The sequence below is a fragment of the Halichoerus grypus genome, chromosome 6 (assembly GCF_964656455.1).
Source record: "Halichoerus grypus chromosome 6, mHalGry1.hap1.1, whole genome shotgun sequence".
NCBI lineage: Eukaryota > Metazoa > Chordata > Mammalia > Carnivora > Phocidae > Halichoerus > Halichoerus grypus.
This window is the reverse complement of record NC_135717.1, coordinates 101,525,982-101,552,454: the sequence shown is the minus strand read 5'-3', so window position 1 is coordinate 101,552,454 and position 26,473 is coordinate 101,525,982. Positions and strand designations below refer to the sequence as shown.

Sequence of the window (26,473 nt, the reverse complement as noted above, 5' to 3'; positions counted from 1 at the left end):
TTTCAAAATCAGTTAAAGACAACAAACACAAATCAACAAAATTCAGACAATCCATGCCAGATAAATACAAAGGTCACAAATTCTCATAAAACCTAACGTGAGGTAAGATACACTACAAACACCTAAAAACAATAAAGCATATGAGAGATTTGGAAAGATCTCTCAAAATAAGATAAAGGACTAAAAGCAAATTCTATCTCTTTCTCTGCTCCTTATTCCTCATACCTTTATTCAGATTCAAAGAGTTTGTAAAGATCTCAATCATCAAATAATAATGTACAATGCCTAAGCTATTAACAGAATTGGCTGTCTGAATCTGTAACAATACTTAAAGGAAAGTATGAAAGTATGCTAATTATTCCCAGAGACCCAAAGTTTTTCTCCTAGTAAGAAATAATGGTACATGAAACCAAAGATTTCTCATTAATAAATCATGAAGAGACTTGAGTTTTTGGAATAAGATATTGATAAAAAAAAAATGCCCAGTTGACTCCAAATTTAAACAGCCTGCAAATGCCTAAAGACATAATTTAAAAACTGTTTTATCACAAAAAAATCCATATATATTAATTTTTAGTATGAGTATTTCTTCTAAATTTGATTTGTAGCTTATTAAGCTATATTTTTCTCCAAAATTTGTCAAAACAAAATAAAAACAATTCACTATACTCTCCCCTATAGTATTTTCATTTTACCCTATTCTCTTCCAGTACTTAAATATATACATATATATTTAAATTATACATGAGACTATAAATCATTTTTTCATATATCATAAATATAGTTCACAGCCATTAATGGCTTAATAACTGCACTCTTCATAACTGTGGTATTTGTATCTGCATAATATTCCATTAACATGACAATTTATTCTCCTTTCCAAAAGAACTATAGTAATTAATAGCACTACATGCAATTTAAAAAAAAATCTTTTCCCATATATAAATACATAAATGTATAATTTTAACTTTAAAGCATAAACATGATCATACTGTCATAAAACTTGTTTTTAATGCAGCCTTTTTTCTTACTTTGTGGACATGATTCCCTACCTCATATACCTATCCCTTCCTTACACCCCCCACGCCAGCTCCACCCATCCACCCACCCAGATGGTCCAAGTTAACAACCTAATATGTATCTAACCTATATCTCTATTCTCATATAACATATACAAATATGTACCCTCATATACACATCTACATATATAATGGTATTGTCACTGCATTTTTTTAATATAAAGTATCATGCACATTTTTCATTCTTATTTTTTCTCACATAATAATATCCAATGGAAATCCCTCCTAGACTACTGGTGTGTATCTGATTCCCTCTAATTAATTGCTACTAAGACTTCACGCTGTAGATGCATAATAAATACATATTTATTCAACCATAACTTTTTTGATAGGCATATACTTAGTTTCCAAAGTTTTGCCAATACAAATGCTTGTACAGAAAACTTTATGTATGTAGGTATGTTTCCATGGGCTAGATTCAAAAAAAAAAAGGATTGTTACATCAGTCAGTATATAGTTTTTTTTTCATTTTAACCAATGTCAGATATTCTTCCAAAAAGGCTTCATTAATCCACATTTCTACCAGCAAAGTACAAAAATAACTTTTTCCCTTAGGTCCTTGCCAGCAAAAAATTATTTTTGGTCCTTTCCTCTTTTTCTTTCTTCCCCTCCCCCCCCCCCCCCCCGCCACACTCCCCGCAATAAAGGGCAGGGGCTGAAAGAGGCAATTTGATAGAGTAATATTTTATCAGTACTTTAATTTGCATTCTTCTATTCATGAGTTTCAACATTTTTTTATATGTTTTTGCCCACTTAAATTTGCTTCCTCATACCTTTTGCTCATGGTTCTTATGTTGCTTGCTATATGCTCCCTTTTAGTCAATATCTAAGTAGTTATTTCAAATAACAGATCAACTTTGTCTTTCCTCTGAATTGCAAATATTTTTACCAAACCCACTGTTTAAATAGTGTACTTTTTCAAGTTAGGTTTCATACAAATGTATCTTTTTGTAGATTTACAGTGGTGGTTAAGGTCTCCCTCACCCCAAGAATGCACATGTCCTCTCCTACATTTAACGCAGAAGTTTTAAGTCCTTCCATGTGGAATTTATTTTTGTATATGGTGTAAGATAAAGATCCAACTTTATTTTACCCCAAATAGATAGCCAAATATGCCAGAACTATTTGTTAAATAATCCACACCCATTCACCTGAATTGAATTTTCATATATAACATTCTTGTATGTATGGTAATCTATTTCAAGATCCTCTATTTTGCTTCCCCTAATTATTTTATTTCAAAGATTTTCAATATTATTCATCAAATATCTTTCTCTTGGCCCTCATCATATCCCCAGCATCAAGCCCAATGGCTGACATACTGTAAATGCTCAATAATTATTTCCTAAATGAATGAATAAACCTGGGATAGAATAATCTCCTCTTTATAAAATCCTTAACTAAATCACATCTGCAAAAACCTTTTTCCAAATAAGGTAACATTTACAGATTCCAGGGACTAGGGCCTGTTATCTTTGGAGGACATTCTTCTGCCTACCACAATGTAAAAAAATATATATGTGTGTGTGTGTGTGTGTGTGTGTGTGTGTGTATAAACATAACTGGAAGAGACTAGCATAACTATTAGAGATATGCTCAGAGTTACATGAAAATCAAAGAAAATAAGTCAATCACTTACAACACAGTACAAATATACAAATAAAACTACTAATTTTCAATTCCATTAGTATAGAATACCACAGTTGTATATACTTCTACCTGTTTTTCTACTTCTATGTATTATGTAACAAAATAAAAGGACTAATAACAATGTTATACAAGTCACGGTCTCGAGAAACCATACCTACTATATTCAGATGAAAGCGACTAAAGGAGATAAATGTTCTGTTTTGTAAAAGAGGTGTAGCTGTGAACAACATTCTATTTAAAATATATCATCAGGGACACCTGAGTGGCTCAGTCAGTTAAGCATCTGCCTTTGGCTCAGGTCATGATCCCAGGGTCCTGGGATGGAGTCCCACATGGGGGTCCTTGCTCAGCGGAGAGCCTGCTTTTCCCTCTGCCTGCTGTTCCCACTGCTTACTTGCTCTCTCTGACAAATAAATAAATAAAATCTGAAAAAAAAAAAAAGTATCATTATTATACTTACACAAAAGTAAAAAGTATTAAGTATTGAAAACTACTTAACTGCAAAAACATTATACATATTATACACATACATTATACATGAAAGTGTATTTTTTAACAAACTTTGGGGAAAAATCATTCTATAATGAAACTAAGTCCTATTTCCATAAATCAGATTTTCACTTTTTATGTGGTCCTAAATTGTGGCTCACCTGTATTTTACAGGTTTTAAAGATACCCTAGTTACTAAGAAAGGTTTTCGTATTTCACCACATGGCCAATTTTAAGGTAACAGTGACTACACATCATTCTACATAATCTGAGCCATGTTCTAATGTAGTATATAAACTCTCATTTGAACTGTTTTGAATACAGCAGTCTCAGTTTTTGGGTTTTTTTACTTCATATAAAAAAATCATACTTCAACATAAAAACAGCAGATATCGAAATAATTTATAGAATAAAATAATTCAAGCCAAGAAAGATTAAATGGAAGAAAGAAAAGGCATATTATAATACAGCACTGACATTAAGCTTATAAATGTAATTTTATACTATTCAGAATATCTATATTATATATAAAAGAACAAAGCTGAATAGTAATACTCTTCCACAGAAAATTCCCCCTACCTAATACATAATATTTATATAAAATAAGGGAAATATGTTAATGACTACCAAAAATTATTTATGTCTATGTATTATGTAACAAAAGTACTAATAACAATGTTATACAAGTCACTGGAAATAGCCAGTCTTTGCCGAAAGAGAAGAATCACTTAAAATTACAGTGGATTTAACATCTGAAAGTAATTCCTTTTGGCACCATCAGGAAAGCAGGTGCCAGCACCAAACAATCACAAGGAGAGGAAGAGTATTTCCATTTCTGCTTTATTCAAAAAATAATTCAACACCATTATTAATTACATACATTTGATATAGATTAAATTCGAATTTCTTTGATCTAGATAGTCTCAGATCTAACAAAACATAACACACACTTAAATGCTGGCTGATCTTAATAAAAGTGACATTACTTCCAAGAGCAAAGCACTGCAAAACCCAGTGAAAGAAAGTATTTCTAATGACCACTTTAGGTATCCTTCCCTGAGTCTTCATAGGTCATCAAAAAAGATCATAGCGTGTCATTGAAAGAAATGATACTCAGATCTGATTTTCCTTTATCATTAGAGATGATAAAGGACACTGTATTTAAAATCAATGGTAAATTTTACCAACCTATATACATAAATGGCACTACTTCTAGTGTAAGTAACAAAGAAAAAAGTTACTTGCAAATATTAAATTCATTTGAAAATGACCTAGTCCACTTAAAACCAAATCACACTGTTGTCTAAAATGTCTGTTACCAAGATACCAAATGGAATTTGCAGTCTGCCAAAAGATTAAAGCTCAAATTCATCTATACGTTACTGAGTTTTGTTTTCCTCTTTTTTTTTTTTAATGCTATGAGAGACTCTTCCTCAAACGTACTGGTAAAACAGGAGCTGAACTGATAAATTAGAAGTGTACAGTAGCCATTACTATAATGATGTTGCTGCCAGCATTCTATCCTTCACCAGTTTTACTCTCCAGATGTTTCATATTCGTTTATAATTTGAATCAGTTAAATATAGACCCATGTGTTCTTCCACAGACTTCAATGTTGACATCCACAAGAAATATTCTCTTTATTTATAAATAAATATTTAAAATAAAAATGTCATCAATTGTATATACCATTTAAACCTGTGTCAGATTAAAAATGGCCACAAAATCTTTGGCACGCCTCCTATAGAGAAGTGGAGTCTATGTCTCCTCTCCTTGAATGTAAATGAGCTCCATGATGGCTTTGACCAGTAGTATGTGACAGAAATAAGGCTTCGACCTTAAGAAACTGATGGCTTCCACTTATGGTCCTTTGAAAAACTTGCTCTGGATGATGCCACTCTCCACAGAAGAAATTTGACTATCCTAAGCCTCTTATGTTGCAAGGGAACCCAAAATAGGTCATGTGGAGCGACCACATGAAGAGAAAAATACCTAATGAATCTCCCACTCTTCCAGTAATTGTAGCCTCAGTGCTAGATGACCACAACAGTATATAACCATCAAAATCCTTCCCAAATGCCTGACCCACAAAATTGTGATGAAATAAAACAGTTGTTTAAGCCACTAAGATTCTGGGGTTGTTTGCTGCACAACAACAGATAACTCAAATAAAAACTATGATTTCATTTTATGCACAAATAAACTCACTATGACAACAGGGAAGAGAGCAGACTACTTGTTTATAGTACGAAAATGAAACTTTAAAAAACTTTTAAATTATCAATTTAGTATCTACAGTACAAGTTTCTTTAATTGTCTTCCATTAAATAACTCGTAAGTTAATCATGAAATAAACCTGTATTCCCCATTACTTTTGATTCTTACTGTGTTAAGGAAAGTGTCAAGGCTACTAAGACATGACCCTACACCTGTGCTCCCATGGGTTGACTGTACACTATTGAGAATGAGTTGTTTTGTTCTAAACATATTTATCCCAGTTTATTTGTTAATATAATTATGTAACTTGAATATTTTAAAAATCATTGCTTCCATGAATAAGTTGAATATTTCATAACAATCTGATAAAGTCTAGTTGTTTTTAAAAACATATTTTCAAGAAGCAAGACTATAAAAATTTAGTACAGTAACCACTGGGACTATTTTCAACTGTCTCACTATACATAAAAGGAAAATCAAACTAGATATTGAAGATAATGGTTAAAGGCCATGATGAATTCCAATCAGCAGACCTACATTCACAGGAAAGATGTGGACTTAATATCAAAAGACTGGACTATAAATATATACTATGTTTTAAGGTATGTACATATCATTTTTATGACTAACCACTCTTGCCAGAAAAATTTTTATAAACAATATCCAACTGATTGGATAAGGGAGCTTGTGCTATAACCTCTTTTTAGAAAATGTCTTTTAAATTAACAAATAAGAATGAAGTTTCAGTTTTGCAAGATGAAAAGAGATCTGTAGATGGATGGTGGTGATGGTAACACAATGTGATTACACTTAATACCACTGAATTGTATACTTTAAAATGGTGAAGATGGTAAATTGTATGTGTCATACTGAAGTAAACAGATTAATAATCAAAAAAAACAAAAACATTATATTGGGCAACGTAAGCCACTCACAAAGAGTACATACTGTGTAATTCCATTTATATGAAGTTCAAGAACAGGTAAAACTAGTCTGTGTAAAAGAAATCAGAAAAGTAGATCAGGGGTTGGGGTAAAATGGTGTAGAGAGAGAGAGTACAAGGAGAACTGAAGAACTTTCTGGGGAAATGGAAATGTTTCATATCTTAATTGAAGTATATAGTAGAAAGTTATATATTTGTCAGAACACAACAAATTATACACCTCCTATGTGTACATTTCACAATATATGCAAATTACACATTAGTTTTTTAAACAGGGGAGCAACAGAAAAAGACTGAAGAATTTAGTCTAGAAATTAATTCATGAGAACTATCCCCTGAAACAATATATGTAATGGCATTTTTTAACCACCAGTATTATTACACAGAGCAGCTTATTGAAAGGTAAATTCCAGTTGGTAACAGAGCAAGGACATGCTACAACTTCTGACTAGTCAATCATAGGGTTTTAAAGGTAAATAAAACATCACAATTCTTGATTACTTAAACTAAAACAAGGTATCTTAGGACTATAAGACTTAGCTTCCCTCAGATTAGCCCTGTTTTTCCATCTGCCTAATCCCCCATCCTCTCTAATTCAAGTCAATCCAAATTAATTCAACAAACCCACTATACTTACTCTGTATAAATTATGTGAGGAGCTAAGTGTAACAATACAAAGATGAATATATAGTAACTTCAATCCTCAAGGCATTTATAATCTAGTAGATGGCACTACACAAATAGGTAACAGCTATAAGAAAAGACTTCCTGGTACCTACAGTATTCCAATTGAACCCTGTTCAATTCAGACCACTATTTTGAAAGGTGAATTTTTTTCTAAGGAAAGTCAAAAGAGCAGTAAGTGGCTCATGCTGTAGACTTATCCCCCACTCCTCCCTTTTTATTACCAATGAAGGGAAAATTCCATAGATAGCTCTGTGTTTCCAAGAAATTTGAGAATGCAAATACAAAGGGTTTCCTGTAGACTTTACAAGTAAAAGATAGAAAATTCATGGTTACAATTCTATGAGTGGATGAGTAAAAGCTTCACCATATTTCTAATAAAGGATATTCAGTTTGACAAACCATTGACCATCAATGTTCCTGGCAATATATGGGCAAGCAAATTTCAGACTTTTCTGGAGTGAATTATTCTACTATAAAAACTGAAACTCTAAAATTAGAATTATGAAGTGACAGAAAACATCGCAATCTGAATTCTACTTACACAAAACCACATGATTTTCAATGCCAAGTTTCTAATTTACAGCTGGGAAAATCACGATTGAAGATAGCCGAGCCTAGATCAGATTCACTCAACATAAAACCAGATGTAGACCTCAAATTACATGCGACATCTCCAGCCACTCATATAAATAAGAATAATGCAAGCTGAAAGATAATAAACTCACCTAGACCTTTCTAAATTGGCCACCCTAATAGTAACACAATGTCCCTTTCCTAAAATTCTCAAATGAATTAGAAGAAAGGAAGAAAACATACATACCTTCATTTAAGTACAATTAAAAATCTAAAAATTACTAATTTCAATTCTTCTAGGGTAATTCCTTGAAACAAAACAAGATATTCTAGATCTTGAAATACACCTGTCATTTTAAAAATACAAGGAAAAAACCCACTGGACTCTTAGGATACCAACTCTTAGCATGTAATCTCAGAACTCTTCCCCAAACAACCTGTGACAAGTGAACAAGAACAAACTGTACAAAAGATGTACAAAGATATTTCTTTAGTTGTTTGCTTAATCAGCTACCAATTTCCCCACCATAAGTTAACAAAACCAATGTAACTCAACAGGAATCTGTGTGCAAGTATAAAATCACTTTACATTATTTGGCTTCAAAAGTTTGTACCCTATGGAAAATCCATTTGAAATTTTACCTGGCAATGTACATATTAAAATATTTTGTTTGTCATTTGAAGCCACACCAGATTCCAACCCCTCTGTTCAAAACCTGAAATTACAACATAAAAAAAGTATTGTTAAAATTCTGTAATAGTAGTAAAGCCAGTTAGTCACCATAGAGCTCTATTTTGGGGGAACTTTTTTGAAGCTTCTAATATCCATAATATACAGCATTTCAATATCTAAATTAAGTACTCAAACATATAAAGCCCACCTTGGAACTCTAATGTAAGAGTTCTTTCTAGGTTAGGAATAGAACCTAACTTAGCTCAAAAAACATGATTTCTTAAAAAGAACATGGTATCAACTACTACAATTATTGCACAGCTTATTAAGAATATACCAGCTGATGATGGGTATTAAAGAGGGCACGTTCTGCATGGAAAAAATAAATAAATAAATCTCTTATTGTTAGACTTAAAAAAAAAAAAGAATATACCAGCTGAATCAATCAATCTTTCCTTGGGATGTTTCCAACTAGAGATAGAAGGGAAAAAACCCTTTTCTTTCTGATCACAAAACTCTCCCCATCTACTAAGTTATGAACTCAACTGCCTTATCTTACTTCCTCACATGCAAGGTCAGTCCCACTTAAATAATTTTGCCTAAGCTATTCCGTGGAATGCTCTTCTTCATGATATTTGCAGGGCTAGTTATTTCTTGAGATTCAGATCTCATTCAATGTCGCCTCTGGACAAACTTTCTTAAGCGTCACTTAATCACTGTCACATCATTTTACTTTAATTCTCTACATAGTACTATCACTTAAATATACTTCTTTTTAATACTCATTGTTATATCTTCAATACCTAGAATAGCACCAGACACAGACTATACACTCCGTTCATAATTTGTTGAATAAGTGAAAGCTGTGAAGAAATGAGCCCAAAGCCAGCAACCAGGGTCCTAGCCCCAAAGAGAAGCCAGTCCAAGAGAGTGAAGCCATTAAGAAAAAAGAAAAAGTAGATCTTCTGAAGTCATCTGAGTCACTTCAGTCATTCCAAAGACCAGCTCCAACCCTGCCCATAACAGAGTCTGATTACATATATCAGAGAGCTTTAAGATGTTGTGCACATACAACCCTGAAGAGAAGGGGACATGTAAGATGATCCATCAGAATATGAGAAGAAATATTTCACCTAAATTAAAATATACGTATTTTGTATTATCTTTTGCAAAGTACTATGTTTATGTCTGTTTTGTAATGTAAATAATATATTATTATAGTCATACACACATGAACACACACACACACAAACACACACATACACAATGAGCAGATAAATATACCCATACTGGACATACACCAGATACCTGATAGAGGTGAACAATCAAAGAAGTCTGGAGAATAGCAATGTCAATGAATAAATTTGTTTTTCTTAAGTTACAGTGTTTCAGGTCTCTTTCATTTCTAACCAAGAGATTTCTGAAATGTACTTAAAACATATTTGGTGCTCAAATACTTTACAATGCTGAATGCACAGACTAACTATGGCTCCAGAGAACAGACAAGTGAAAACGAAAGGCAGACAGATTTAAAATCTACATAAAAATAAAATTCTAGGAGTACTTGGTTGGCTTAGTCGGTTAAGTGTCCAACTCTTGGGTTTCAGCTCAGGTCATGATCTCAGGGTCGTGAGATCAAGCCCTGTGCTGGGCTCTGCACTCAGCTGGGAGTCTACTTGGGGATTTTCTCTCTCCACCTCCCTCTGTCCCTCCCTCTATTCACACACACACTCTCTCTAATAAATAAATCCTTTTTAAAAATTAAAAAATAAAAAATTAATAAAATTCTAAAATTTAGACCCATCCAAAAGTAATCACTACCTCTCCAGTTATAAATTTCTCACTATTGGATGGGTTCAAGTAGAAGCCTCATGACCATTAGTAAAGGATACTTAGACATGATTTCAGCACTTGCAAGGCAGTCTATGTAACAAATTTAACAGAGTCATAATAAATGCTAATGATGTAATGATAAATTAAGTTTAGGCCTTGCCCTGTAGAGGTCACAATTTAACAGAGACAGACTTGCAAACATATACACAGTATACATTACATATCTATACACATGGTATAGTGACAATAGAAAATGGTGGTGATTAACTCTCATGGTGGGAATAGTTAAGTTCAATACTGAAGGATATACAGAAGCCAGTTTTCCTGTTAGTCGAGAAAGATAAAAACATTCCTGACAAAAGAACATGTGAGAAGGGACAGGTATATAAAAGTACATAGTATGGCAAACCCAAAATACAACAAATTGTGTGAAATTGTTGGATGACAAGGTAACTATGGTAGGAGAATATCCACAAATGAAGCTGCTGGATAAGTGGCTAGGAGCCAAATTGTGAAAGTTCATTTCACGGAGTTTGAAAGAGGTCACAGAATAATAAAAATAATTGTCTTCTACAGTGTACTACTTTGTACCAGACACATACCTAAACTCTTTAGACACATTATCACTTTTAATGCTCAGAAGATCCCTATCATTACCTACACTTTCTAAGTAAGAAAACAGGCTAGAGAGAAACCAAGTAATTTGCCTAAAATCACAGTTAAATTAGAGTCAGAGACAGAACTCACTGAAGGATTCTGAAAAGAGATGTATTTTGAATAAGTAACATATACTTTAGGAAAAGGTCTAGGAGGCGGTATGGATAATGGTGTGGAAGTAGAATAGGCTAGTTTTAGGGAAAGGACAGAGACAAAGATAATCCAAATGAGAGCTACTAAGGAAGTGGGAACAAGGAAAGGAAAACTCAAAGATTTCACTGGTTTCTAGCTTTGAGAAAGCAGTTAGAAAAGCAAGTTTGGGTAGATGTAATGAGGCATAAAATGAAGGAGATGAGATATAAAATGATTAGTCTGAGCCTAGGCAATATGGTCACGTTTAGTTTGAGGTTTCAGTAAAAGAAAGACCAGGGCACCTGGGTGGCTCAGTTGGTTAAGAGTCTGCCTTCAGCTCAGGTCATGATCTCGGGGTCCTGGGATCGAGCCCCAAGTTGGGCTCCCTGCTGAGTGGGGAGTCTGCTTCTCCCTCTGCCCCTCCCCCTGCTCATGCTCTCTCTCTCTCTCTCTCAAATAAATAAAATCTTTTTAAAAAAAAAGACCAGTAGGATGCAGTCCAATAGGAAGTTGACTAGAAAGAACTCTTTCTTTTTTTTTTTTTTTTAAGATTTATTTATTTATTTGACAGAGAGAGACAGCGAGAGAGGGAACACAAGCAGGGGGAGTGGGAGAGGGGAAAGCGGGTCTCCCGCCAAGCAGGGAGACCGATGCAGAGCTCAATCCCAGGACCCTGGGATCATGACCTGAGCCGAAGGCAGACGCTTAACAACTGAGCCACCCAGGTCCCCTGAAAGAGCTCTTTCTAAAAGAGAAGTAGGAAGAATTGCCAGGATAAACATATTTAGAAAGCATCATTGTACAAACAGCAATTAAAAATTTAGGCCAAGTAAAGTGAAAAATATATATCCACAAATCCATACTGATATAAATGATGAAAGGAGGAAGGAAGAAATGAAAAGAACAGAAAAGAAAGAAGGAAGGAAGGAAGGAAGAATGGATAAATTTTCCATGCAGAAAAATACCAATTAACTAATATAAATACTCTACCCTCAAGAAGGTGGAACTCCCCACTCCTTAAGTGTGGCCTGCACACACTGATTTTGTTCTGAAGAATACACATGGAAAGGGGGAGAAAGAACTGTAAAGCAGAGAAGCCTAACAAAAACCATCTCAGCCAAATGATCAAGGTTGATATGAACAATGATTAAGTCATGTTGATAGTATGTACCCTTGATATGACATGATAAAAATGACATTTTATGTCTGTGGTCTCTTCCCCCAAACCCCTAACTTCATTCTAAACATAAGAAAAACATCAGACCAACCCCAATTGCTTGAAGGACAACCTATAAAACATCTGACCAGTACTACTCAAAATTGTTAAGGTCATCAAAAGCAAGTAAAGTTTAAAAAACCATCATAGCCAAGAAGAACCTAAGTACATAAATAACCACTAAATGTAATATGGTATCCCACCTGTATGGGAACCTGGAAGAGTTTGAAAAAAGGATGGTACATAAAAACTATGGAAATCTGAAAAAATGTATGGACTTTAGTTAATAATTATGTATAAACATTGGTTCATTAATTTTAACAAATGCACCATGCTAATATATCAATAATAGGAAAAACTATGAGTGGAATATATAAGAACTCTGTGTACTAAGCTCACAATTTTCTATAATTCTAAAATTATTCTAAACAATAAGTTTTTTGGGGGGCACCTGGGTGGCTCAGTCGTTAAGCGGCTGCCTTCAGCTCAGGTCGTGATCCCAGAGTCCTGGGACTGAGTCCCACATCGGGCTCCCTGCTCAGCGGGAAGCCTGCTTCTCCCTCTCCCAATCCCCCTGCTTGTGTTCCTGTTCTCATTGTCTCTGTCTCTGTCAAATAAATAAATAAATAAATCTTTAAAAAAGATAAAATAAAATAAAAAAATAAACAATAAGTTTTTTTTTAATTAGGCCAAGAATATAAAAAACATAGAAAACCATTACTACTCAAGAGATAGGTCAAAGAAAGTAAGTCAGTAAAAGAAATTTAAAAGAAATGATCATAAATATACAAAGACAGAACGATGCCCTAAAAGTCATATGGGAAAAGTGAACAAGGATGGAAATAGGTATAATATAATAGAGGTCAAAGAAAATAAGAAATGAACAGAAACCACTGGACTTAGGTTACTGGTTTAAATTTTTAAAAAAAGGAAGAAAAGTTCAGTAGAGCTAAAAAAAGATGGAAGTTAAGTCACAATGGTTTATGATGCCTTATGAGCTCTGATTTTATAATTGTCTCAATCACAAATCTCTTAAAAGAGATTCTCCTAGTTTCAAACCTATCTAAAGTCTTCTCTATTCCTTGAATTCACAACAACTTAGTGGCCAAAATCTAACTCTTATTGAATCGTCTTTCACAGTATAAAGTATCAAGAGATGTATCAGATAGCATCTTTCATCCAGAAGTAACAGAAATTCCAAAAGCAAACTGGCTTCAACAATAAGGAAATGTATAACCATTATCAAATACAAGAGGAAGTCCACAGGTACAGCAGGCTCTAAGCACTACAAGTCAGAGCTTCAGAAATCCTCTGTAACTCTCCTAGCTGACTGCCTATGTGTAGCTTCATCTACAGGCTGGAAGCAAGAGATCAAGATATTCTGAGATTGTGATCTGCTAATCTTTGAACCTGTCACTAGCAAAGAAAGAGAACTGCCATGTTTCACTTAGACTTACCAGAATCAATCCTGGAATTAGGAAAGAGGACCCCTTTCTCTGAGTCATGTGAAGAAGGTTTAGATGCCTGAACAAAACAGGTTCTGTTAGAAAGATAGACAGGAAAAGCCATCAACAAATGCTAAATAAGAGATTTTTATTTGCATGTTTTCCTAGCTTTGGGAAGTTTTAAAAACTACTTTAATACAATGAAGAATAGGCTTAAACAAATAAAGGCCAAACAATTTCCTTCCTCAAATATTCAACAAATAACCTCAAAGATGATCAGTACTGTTTTACAGGACAAGGGAAAATGTGGTATGAATTTGTAAGCTTTCTCTCATCAAACTTATATCACAAAAATAAAATGTATTTGGGTATTTTAAAACCAGAGCCCTGTAACATTTCACATAAATTATCATTTTGTTGGTGACAAGATAGTAAGAGATCTCAAGGGAGTAGAAAGAGCACTAGATGTGGAGTCAGGGCACTAGGCTCTAGTCCTAACACTTCCACTAAATTACATCTTATCACAGTCACCAAATCTATCTAGATTTCAGTTTCCTCCTCGGTTAAGAGAAGGAGAAGTTCAGAGAAGGGGTTCTTCAAGTTTTCTTTCTGGTTAATTCACTTATTAACTAGATTTATATGGACTATTTAACATTGTAATTCTGGGCTAGCAAAATCCTAAAAATACCTTTCATGCCCACAAGCTGATGACACAAAAGCTTCACTTTCAAAAACTTCACTACAATACTTCACTTCCATAAAAACCTTCATTGTGGGGCCAGAAATGTAAATAGCATGATGTTACAACTTCTGAAGTAACTCAAGAATTTAATTCAATTTCTCTTTAAACCCAAATTCATTACTAAAAGGTTGTAGTGTACCTGTAGAAGCAAACCCTCACTACTGTACAGGAGAACGGAAAACGACAGAAACTTACCCACTTCGAAATTCAATTAAAGACAAGACTTCTAACCACTAGGCCTAAATGAGGAAGAAGATGAAAAGCAAAACACAATGGAAAGCTGAAATTCAAGTCAAAAACAAAGGGAAATTTCTATATAGAGTAAGAACAGAGGAGGGAAATACCCACCCCAAAGTAAAACCAGTATATAGGCCCAGAAGAAATTAAGTATCTCATGAATTTCTCTGGAAGACTGTTAATTTACACAAAACTGATAGAAATAATTTCCAAAAACAGGTTGGTGACAAAAACAGGAGAGGAAACCATTACTCTGCCCTTTGGGAGCCTCAAATTAATGGATTTTGGCAAACCAGACACAAATCATATGGGATGACTGGATAATACCTTATGATTTTAGCCAACTGCATTATGACCTGGAGTTGGTCTTCTCAAGATTATTAATAATGAAAAATACTTGCACAGGATACACATGATTGCCAGGGAAAAAAAAATGTTCTTTGAAAGTTTTTAAAACAACAAACTACCCACAGAAACCACATGGGCACAAAATGAAATGTATCTAGTCACTGATTTGTGGAGCATTTAAGCACTCCCCAAGTGAAAAACTCAGCTTTAGGCTCTCTTTCTGGGACAAACAGAACATCCATGAAAATACCTGACTTGAAGCTACTGAGGAAACAGTACAGACATACCTCTACTGGCCTGGGTTTCAAGAGAAGTAATTTTCCCCAAGAACCTTACAGTTTTAGGAGACTACTTACTTGTTTTAATACATTTCTCTTCCTCACAGAATCTAGATAAAGACCAAAAACTCTCAAAATTAAAGAAAATAAAATCTCAAAGTGCTTAACATTATAATATTAATGACATAAGTTAACACCTCCTGTGATTGTCAATTTAAATATCAAAACTCCCTACTGTTACTAGCAGTACTGATGTGGGAAACAGAGGCAGAAGAAAAATTATTAAATTTCCTTACTACCTACAGCCCCACTGACAAGTCCTTGAAACAGAGAGTAACATTCCTCTAGGGACTCAGCTGCCTCCATGTTAATACTTTGCTAAGGGCAACAGGTAATCTTAGCCCAACCTCCAAGATCCTGTAAGTTTACTTTAACATATAAAAATTTCTTTGGAAATTTTAGATACGTGTTGGCAATCATCTCCCAAGCATATGACCCACCGATATACATCTGAAGGGTCTCATGACTCAGTTTTTATTAGACAGTAATAAATGACCTTTTCCCAATAATAGCTAGCCCCCTCAAGGTCCTGGAAACCTTATTCCAAAATTCCTTAGAGACTTAAGCGATCCCTAACTCCCTCCCAACTTGAAACTATATAATGGGCTACTGCTCATGACCCCGGTGCAGCTCTTTCTGACCACGGGTCCTGTCCCCGTGCTTTCATAAAACCACCTTTTTGCACCAAAAACATCTCAAGAATTCTTTCTTAGCTGTCGAACTCGAACCCTAATGTCTTTTCCTACATCAGTACCATTAATAAATGAGAATTACTCAACTTATCAAATTATATAATAATACCCTAGTGAAATGGTATACCAAAGAGGCAAGTTTCAAAAGAGGAAATAAATATAGAGGGAGAAATCTTGCTCAGGAGACAAGGAAAAGAAGAAAGTAGGAGATGAGGGGCATATAGTTGCACTGGAACACTAGAAGGTTGGCTATGGACATTAAATAGTTCAAGTCTCAGAAAAAGGAAGCCAAATGAAAGCAGAGCCAAACACAAGCGAGCACACAACATTGCCTAGGGTAAAATGCAAAAGCTACATAAAGATTCATTTATTTACAGAAATATCAAACAGATAGTAAATATATTAACAAAAAATAGAAATTTTATCTTGACAGCATCACAAAAACATCCACCACTCCTTTAAAAGTCGAGAAAAAAATTTTTCACCATGGCCTATATTATATTGTCTTTATAAGACATAAAAGGAACACAATAAAAACCTAAGAGCATGCAGAGCTACAAGTTTACATATATCTGCACACATGCCCCACCATGCTTTCTATTTCCTGACACAATGCCATTAAAATCGGGGATTTTTTTCCCCTCTACTTTGGCTCCATGTAAGGTGCTGACTTTTCCCTTGGATAGGCTGGCAAAGCTCAGCTTGTCAAAGCTTGCATAACCTTGAAGAACACATATAATTTCCAGAAGAAATAAAGGAAGAATGGAAAAAGAGATGAGTTTCCAAAAGAAATAATTTTAAATTGTACATATCTATAGTCCTCATCCCTTAGAGATGATGTTACTGGTGGTATTTGTTACCACACGCATGAATCCTGAAAAGACCAAAGCAGTAGAACTATCCAAGTGCAGCTGCAGCTATCTTACAAACTATAGTTTCAACACAATGAAAAGGATAATAATGCCAAGGATGGAAAGCTCTGGGATTGTCACCTAGTCAGAAAGAATACAGATCTGGAGAAAGATCAGATTCGACTCATTTCAGAAAATGAACAGGAAAACCCTGTAACTATACTGAGGATCTCTAATTAGCCAAACAGCATAAAATCTGTACACTAAAACTCTTTTTTTTTTTTTTTTTTTAAAGATTTTATTTATTTATTTGACAGAGAGAGACATAGCGAGAGAGGGAACACAAGCAGGGGGAGTAGGAGAGGGAGAAGCAGGCTTCCCCGCGGTGCAGGGAGCCCGATGTGGGGCTCGATCCCAGGGCCCTGGGATCACGACCTGAGCCGAAGGCAGACGCTTAACGACTGAGCCACCCAGGCGCCCCCTGGGCCACCCAGGCGCCCCCTAAAATTCTTCACATTATGTCAAAATGAGTGTGTTTTCTAAATAGTTGCTAAGTACAATGATCTATTATGGATACAGAAATGAGAAATGTCTGGTTTCTCAAGGTTTACTAAGAGTAGGAAGTAATGTGTCTAAAATATAGGAAATTACCAAAAAATATGGTGCATATTCCTAGCATGTGAATTTTATACAAAGATATGACAAGAGGAGAGACTTTACTTTTTATAAAATATAAAATATAAACTATAATAAAAGATGAAAAGAGTGAACAGAAAAAATAAAACACACATTTCCTAACTATCACCAGCAGTTTACTTGCAGACATCTTCACTACCACCCACCCCTAAAGTATCCATTATCTTCTGTAGTGTAGCTACTTCAAAGGAAAAGTAAGACAAAGGATGAAGGAAAGCTTAAATTACACTATACAGACAATATTCTACTTCCAATCAAAATGGAGACACAGGGGCCAGATTTAATTTTCCAACTAACACAACTAGAAAACTGAACAAGATATATGAAACAGTGGCTTTCAGGTATTAGACCACAGGTAGCAAAGGACTGTAACACTTGAAAGAAAGGAAATAAGAAAAGTAAGCATTGTAATTGCCCAGCTTACAAACAGGAGTCAGTTTATATGCTACAAGACATAGTGGCGAAACCCAAGCAAAACTGAGTTGAGGAGACAGAGTTAAAGGTTTATAAGGCAGGGCCAAGAACTTGAGAAAACTACACTGAAAATCCCAGAGATAGAAAAGTCTGCTCAAGTCTTGGGATGACTAAAACCCATACATAAATGACAGAAAATTATAGAAGACTAGGAAAAGATAAACAAAAGTGAGTACAACATCTGGAGCTCACACACAGCAGACAACAGTTTAGATTCCTACTAGTCAGAGTGGATAAACCTTGTAATACATAGAGGATTCAGCTGAATCCTCAGGAGCACATCTCCTTAGTAGTGGGGTTAAATGAGACCTACAATAAACTCTGTTCTGGACCCATACTAACAAATCTTAAAAATATGCCTCAAAATAATCCAAATGATTTCAAATAACATAAATGAGAGTTGGAACAATATACACTATTTGAAATAATACAACAAAATTCAACAATCAACAAGATAAAACTCAAAATAGCTTAATCCAATCAAAATTAACAGCCATTCAAAAAAATCAGAAAGAGACTGCAGGGAAGATGGCGGATTAAGAGGATCCTGGGCTTACCTCCACCCCCAGACACACTTGAGGCTCCAAATACATATAACGCAACTCGTTCTGAAAATGACCCGAAGACTAGCAGAACAGCTCTTCCCTCTTTCTTTAGGGATATAAAGAAAAAGTCACATCAAGAAAGGCAAGAGGGGGGCATCTGGGTGGCTCAGTCCTTAAGCGTCTACCTTCTGTTCAGGTCATGATCCCAGGGTGCTGGCATCAAGCCCTGCATCAAGCTCCCTGCTCAGTGGGAAGCCTGCTTCTCCCTCTCCCACTCCCGCTGCTTGTGTTCTCTCTCTCGCTGTTTCTCTCTCTGTGTCAAATAAATAAATAAAATCTTCAAAAAAAAAAAAAAAGAAAGAAAGGCAAGAGGGACTGAGAAGTGGTCAGAAAAAAAAAACCTCCTGCATGGTAACCCACAAATGGGAAAGATATTACAGGAGTGGAAGTCCTCCCTGAGGAGCAAGAAGATCAAGCCCCACATTGGGCACCCCCAGCCCTAGGAACCTGCACTGGAAAGACAAGCCCCCATATCATCCAGCTTTGAAAGCCAGCAGGTATAACTCTTGAGAGAACGAAAGGGCTATAGGAAACCAAGACTTCACTCCTGGAGGACCAGAGCACTATATTATTCATCTAAGACCAAGCACAAAGGCAGCAGTTTGAAGAGCACCTGGGTTATGGGGGAAGGAGATTTACTGACTAATTTTTAAGCCTGTGCCAGAGGGGTAGGGGTCAATGGGAGCTTTCCCCCAGAACAGAAGTGCTGGCAGGAGCCATTTTTCTAGCCTTCCTTCAGCCTAGGTGGCCTGACACAGGCAAGAGCCAGTTCTAACACTCCCCATCTTCCTTGCTAGCACAGCTCATCCCATCTGAGTGTGTCCCTGCAGACCCACTCAACCTGCCCATCCCAGCAGGCACTCCTCCAGAGTGAATCCTGATTTGCCACACCCCACAGGCAGGCAGCCTCAGCTGGGATGGGCATCCACCAAAAGGGACTAACACCCTACCTTACCTGGTAGACAGCCCCAGGGACAGGCAGGGCGGGGGGAGGGCAGTAAGTGGGGGAAGGCTAGCCCCACCTACCAGCACAACTACAGCAGTCAAGGCCCAGTCAAAACAGGAAGGCACACAGAGCCCAAACAGGGGACACCCCTGGAGTCTGGTGACCAAAGGGGATTGCACTACTGGGACCCAGAGGGCACTTTCTACATAAGGTTTTCTTATTTATTTGTTTAGTCTGATTGCTGCAGCCAGGACTACCAATATTATATTGGTAAAGGCAGTGAGAGTGGACATCCTTGTCTTTTTCCTGGTCTTAGAGGAAAAGTCTTCAGCTTTTCACCACTAAGTATGATATTAGGTGTGGGTTTGTTATATATGACCGTTATTATGTTGAGGTATATTCTCTGAGAGTTTTTACCATGAACAGACATCAAATTTTGTCATGTGTTTTTTCAGCATCGACTGAGATGATGATATGATTTTTATCCTTCATTTTGTTGATGTGGTGTACCATGCTGATTGATTTGCTGATATCAAACCATCCTTGCATCATTGACATAAATCCTACTTGATCACGGTGAATGATCCTTTTAATATATTTTGAATTTGGTTTGTAAATATTTTGTTGAGGGTGTTTGCATCTGTGTTAATCAGAGCTATTGGTCTATAATTTTATCCATTTATTATTTTTTTTCTGTAGTGTCCTTGTCTGGGTTTGGTATCAGGCTAATGCTGGTCTCATAGAATAAATCTGGAAGCATTTCTTCCTCTTCTATTTTTGGAATAGCTTAAGAAGAATAGGTATTAATTCTTTAAATGTTTGGTGGGATTCACCTGTAAAGCTATCTGGTCCTAAGCTTTTCTTTTTTGATGGTTTTTGATTACTGATTCAGTTTCTATCTTTAAAAATAGAAGGGGAAATAAAGATATTTTTCCAGACAAACAAGCTGAGAGAATTCTTTGCCAGCAAACCTGCACTGAAAGAAATGTTAAAGATAGTTCTTCAAGAAGAAAAATTAAACCAGATTGGAATTTGAATTGGTGCAAATGGAATAAGGAGTGCCAGAAATAGTAAATATGTGGCTAAACATAAAAATTTAAAAGATAACTGACTTCCTAAAACAAAAGTAATAACAATGCATTGTTGGTTTTATTGAATATATAGAAGTAAACAAAATGATATCAATACCACAAATGAGAGGTATACTGTTGAAAAGTTCTTACACCACACATGAAATAGAACATTATTTGAAAGTAAACTAGTTAAAGGTATATATTGTAAACCCTAGAAAAATGACTAAATTAATTAACCAAAATATACAGCCATAGTGGGCATAAAATGAAATTAAAAACAAAAAACAACCTCAAACTCAACATAAGTTAGGAAAAGAAGAAAAGGCAGAAAGGGAAAAAGGAAAACAAATAGCAAAATGATATACTTAAACTCAACTATATTGATAATTATATTAAGTACAGATGATCTTAAACAGCTAAGTTAAAAAGCAGAAATTGTCACATTCAATAAAAAGACCTGACTATATGCCACAAGAAATTCATTTTGGCTAAGGAAAAAAAAAAAAAAGACAAAAATAAAGGGCTGTGGGGGCGCCTGGGTGGCTCAGCTGGTTAAGCGGCTGCCTTCGGCTCAGGTCATGATCTCTGAGTCCAGCACTGGGCTCCCTGCTCGCCAGGAAGCCTGCTTCTCCCTCTCCCACTCTCCCTGCTTGTGTTCCCTCTCTGTTTCTCTCTCTCTCTGTCAATTAAATAAATAATAATAAATAAAATTTTTAAAAAATAAATAAAGGGCTGTAAAAGATATACATGCAAACAGTAATCAAAAAAACAAAAAACAAAAAAAAAGTTGAAGTGGTTATATTAACACCAGAAAAATTAGACTTCAGACCAAATAATATTACTGGGGATAAAGAGATTTCATAATGATATAGAAATAAATTAATTAGGCATACATAACAATCTTAAATGTATATGCATCTAATAACAGCTTCAAAATAAATGAAGCAAGGAGTGACAGAACTGAAATGATAAATACATAAATCAAAACCACAGCTAGAGATTTCAACAGTTTCTCAAAATAATTGATAAAATAAGCAGGAAGAAAATCAGTAAATATATAGAAGACTTCAACAACATTATCAACCAATTTAAGCTAACTAACATTTCTGGAGGTAGGCAGGGGATGGGCTAAATGGGTAATGGGTATCAAGAAGGACACTTGTGATGAGCCCTGGGGGTTGTACATAAGTGATGAATCACTAAATTCTACTCTTGAAACCAATGTTACACTATATGTTAACCAGTAGAATTTAAATAAAAACTCGAAACAAACAAAAATTTCTGGAAAAACGCTACCAGTCAGGTGCAGATTAGGCATTCTTTCAAGTGCATATATAATATTTAAAGATAGATTCTGTTCTTGGGGCTCCTGGGTGGCTCAGTCACTTGAGCATCTGACTCTTGAACTCAGCTCAGGTCTTGATCTCAGGGTCATGAGTTCAAGCCCCACATTGGGCTCCATCATGGGTGTGGAGCATACTTTAAAAAAAAAAAATCAGGGCGCCTGGGTGGCTCAGTTGTTAAGCGTCTGCCTTCAGCTCAGGTCATGATCCCAGGGTCCTGTGATCGAGTCCCACAACAGGCTCCCTGCTCGGCAGGAAGCCTGCTTCTCCCTCTCCCACTCCCCCTGCTTGTGTTCCTGCTCTCGCTCTCTCTGTCAAATAAATAAATAGAATCTTTAAAATAAATAAAATAAATAAAATAAAAATAAAAAATTCTTAGCAAACAAAGAATAGAGGAAAATGTCTTCAATCTGATACAGACTATCTCCAAAAAAGAAAACTCACAGCTAACATCATTATTTAATGGTCAAAGACCTAATGCCTCACCCTAAAATCCTTAAGAAGTCAAAGATGCATGCTTTTCATGCTCTCATCAGAGGTCCTTGCCAGTGTAATAAGATAGGAAATAGAAATAAAAGGCATGCAGACTGGAAAAGAAGTAATACTATCTTTATTCACAGGCAACATGACTGTCTATGTTGAAAATCCTAAGGAATCCTCAAAAAAGTTACATGAAGAATACCAGATCAATAATTAAAAAAACCAACTGTATTTTATTATACACCAGAAGCTAATAACTGAAAATTAAAATAAACAATACCAATTATAATAACATTAAAAGTTCTGGAGATGGATAGTGGTAATGGTTACACAACAATGTGAATGTACTTAATGCCACTGAACTGTACATTAAGAATTATTAGAGTGATAAATTTTATGTCCTGTACATTTTACCACAATTTCAAAATTTAAAAAATACGTGTAATGTTAATATAAAAAGGAAAAACAAAAAACAGAAACAACTGAAAATGTCTATCAGCTAGTAAATGGATAAAGGAATTGTGGTATATCCGTACAATGGAATACTACTCAGCAACAAAATTTAACCTATTCACATACACAACAGCATGGATGAATCTTTATTCCACCAAGTGAAAGAAGCAAACACACAAAATGACATCCATAATGCTCCTTTTAAATAAAATTCTAAAAAAAGGCAAAATTTCAGTGATGAAAAACAAATCAGGCTGTCAGGAACGAGGAGTGCTAGGATGGGATCAATTGTAAAAAGCCATAAGGAAATATTTCAAAGTGATGGAAATGTTCTAGATCATGAATGCAGTAGTAGTTTCTCATATGTAAATATGTGTAAAAAGCCATGAAAGTATTATTGGTTATTTTAATTTATTTAATATTTTTAATAGTATTGGATTTATGATGTGAAAAGGAATTCTGTTTGAGATTTCATCGCAGCCTCAACACTTGTCACTAGTGCGAAGTCCCCTCCTCTAGCACAGGTGGGAGTAGAAAGAGCACATTAAGCAGGTACTCCAGCTAATGAGCATTTCTTGAAAGTGAGGAGAAAGGAAAGATTACCTCTTAGGCAGAACTACAACTGTTACAAAAACCAAAGTGGGGAAGGATTGAGAACTAGAGAAAAAAGATGTGCAGTATTTAAACTGTCTCAGAGTGCTTAATGTAGCCAAGCTTAAAATCAGGTGTCCAAAAGATCAAACACAGGACAGATGAAGTGAGAACAGACCATGGAGTCATCAAACTGGAAAACCAAGGAAACTGAACAAGGATGGGATAGATGTAATAAGAAAACCAAAAGGTAACCTTAGATGAAAAGTGAAATAGGGGACATCACTACATCAGGCTTTTTAAAGCTCTATACAGTAAGCTAGGCTGCCTGAGACTAGAGAAGCTATCAGGCCTACCCAAATTATAATCATCTTTCTGCTTAGTAAAAGTTTGTCTTACTTTAAGTTTTACATACCACTACCCTCTGTCACACACACACAAAAAAAAGAAAACCTTATTTTTTTAGATTGTTGCGTAACAGAATGATTATATATTATAATCATACCATTATGCGGCTGGTACTCTACCAGTAAAGATCCTATAGTTCCTTAATAAACTGGCTCAAATGTGCATTTCCAGTCTCATCTTCTGTCTTTTCCAGCCATTCTGAAAAGTCTGCCTTTTTTTTTTTTTTGCACAGAACAATAGTTCATGAATAAACACATTATTTTTGATTGACTTACTGACTTCAACTTCTCAAATACATAGGAAAAAATCTGAACCACACCTGCAACTATGAACAGATTAGTCAGTTCAAAATTGCTATTCCAGAAAATTTCTTAAAACTTTCCAAAGAACCACATACAACTCAAAAATGCACAATCAAACTTGGCTTATGCGCAAACTAGTACTACACTAGGATATTTAAAGGATATAACAAATTGGGGGATTTCAATATTCCCAGGCAATTTAATATGAAACATATATAGGTATATATGTGTGTGTTTATATAAACATGTATTCAATTATGTGACCTATCCTGTGGTAGCATCTCTACTGTGAGTACCACCATACTATCATCTAGCTCATTTGGGCATATTCCCTGGTAATATGTTATGAGCTTAATCTTCTTACCATAATTTTTTTACCATGAGAAAAAGATACACAAACTATGGGTAACTGGAATGCAACGGTAGTGATATGAACAAAAGTGCGATTCTCCTAAGCATTGGTTCCTCCACAATCACTACAACTCTGATGCCTATGATAGTGAAAGAGGACTTCAATTCCCTCTATTTTGATCTCAGTCTGTATTTTCTAATTCTTTAAGTTCTCCTTTCCAGCTTAACTCAACTCAGGCAAAAGACCCTGCAGGCAAAGCATTCTGTGATGGGAACTGAAACTATTCCCTCAAGCAACAGGGACTGTCCTGACACCAGCAAGACCACATGTGATTGATCCCAAGACAATGATCAACCTGACATTTAATGCCCACTTGCATGTATCTATGGACTTTTGTCCTTCATTTTCCTTATCTAAACCTTTAAGTATTTTCAGCATTTTGGAGACAGTCTTTGAGACACTAGTCTGCTGTCTTTCCAGTGTTAGCCTCACTGAAATAATTTTCTTTCTTGTTGCACCACCACTCATCTCTCTGCCCTTGGATTTTGTCAGCGGCAAGTGGCTGAACCTGCTCTGTTTGGGATCCACAGAGCCAGGTGCTCTTTGCACCTCTGTGTCCCAGTTACAACAGTAGTTTCATGATATTCTGAAAGGCTAAAACAAAGAATCTCTTAAAATGAAAGTAACATTCTATTTACATCCCTCACAATGACTTTCTCTCTCAACATACACACACACTTGAAGTCATCAATAAACTTCAGTCTGGGTTTCACAGATGAAGAACAATTAGAACAGCATCGGTCTGACCAATCTCCCATTACGTTAAGAACAGCTAAGAACAGATAACTACTTAAAAGAATGCTACAGTTCCTACATACAGAAACACATGCCTCAGCTTCTCGATATATATAACATATATATATATATATATATATATATATATATACACCAACGTGTGTATATACATATATATATATATACAACCTATATATATATCACTATATATGCACATACCAATATACCTATATATATATATATATATAACCAATTAATGGTGTTTTATTCAGTTTATTCAATTATTAGCCTTCCTCCTAAAGAGTTGACAAACTTGAAAATTCATTACATTTACTCTCCCAAAAAGATGGCATACCTTTCTTGATTAGAATAACAGTTCTGTGATATTTCTGAAGCACAATCTGTATTTTCTTTTAATTACTAAAAACATGTTAAAGTAATTGAATTGCAGGAAGAACCAAGATTTTCTCTGCTTAGAAAATCACTATATGTCTTCTAAGTCTGAGAACCAAGAGAGAAAGAACTCTACTGAGAGCTGATTTAAAAAAAGAGAAAAAGAGGTTCTGAAATGATTTGCATGATTCCAGACCTCAGCATTGCTACACAATCACAATGGAAAGAATGTGTGGTAATTAACCAGCTTTAAATGCTGTAAGTATCCAAACAATCATTCTTTTCCCCTCAAAATGTTTTATGAACAGGGAAATCCTATAGTCTTCATAATTACTCCTTTAACTTACTTTACTTTTAAAAAAATGAAAACAAACAGTACTGAGTACCACTGCTCATGGGTTTCTCCTCTTTTTAATTTAAGCAGTATCTTATTTGGCATAGGATTCCATTTTACTATATTCACTAATCTGTCACCAGAAATATTTAATTAATGCCTAGCTTTCAACAAGAAGGACAGAGGCATAATGACTATTTTCAATAATCTAAAATGAGGTTGTGGGGAAAAATAAAAGCTCAAAGAGAAGAGGGCAAGATGGTGGTGAAGTAGGAGAACCCGAGGCTCAACTCATCCAACAAACACAACCAGATAACTATCAAATCATCCAAAATATCCCAGAAATCAACATAAAGACTGGCAGAACCAACTCCACAAATAAAGGTAGAGAAGAGACCACATCAAAGAAAGTAGTAAGTGCAGAGA

At 35.2% G+C, this 26,473-nt stretch overlaps 1 protein-coding gene across 9 annotated transcripts in view; it reads right to left on the bottom strand.

The window, feature by feature from the left end:
* Positions 1–26,473, bottom strand: part of CCDC91 (coiled-coil domain containing 91) — a 360,167-nt gene that overhangs the window by 308,974 nt on the left and 24,720 nt on the right. The window contains exon 2 of one of the 9 annotated variants that reach the window (XM_078075818.1): positions 13,607–13,689. The exons of the other annotated variants lie outside the window; for them this stretch is intronic. The gene's annotated coding sequence lies outside the window, so the exon portion shown is untranslated. The remainder of the gene's footprint in view (positions 1–13,606; positions 13,690–26,473) is intronic. 9 annotated transcript variants of the gene reach the window in all.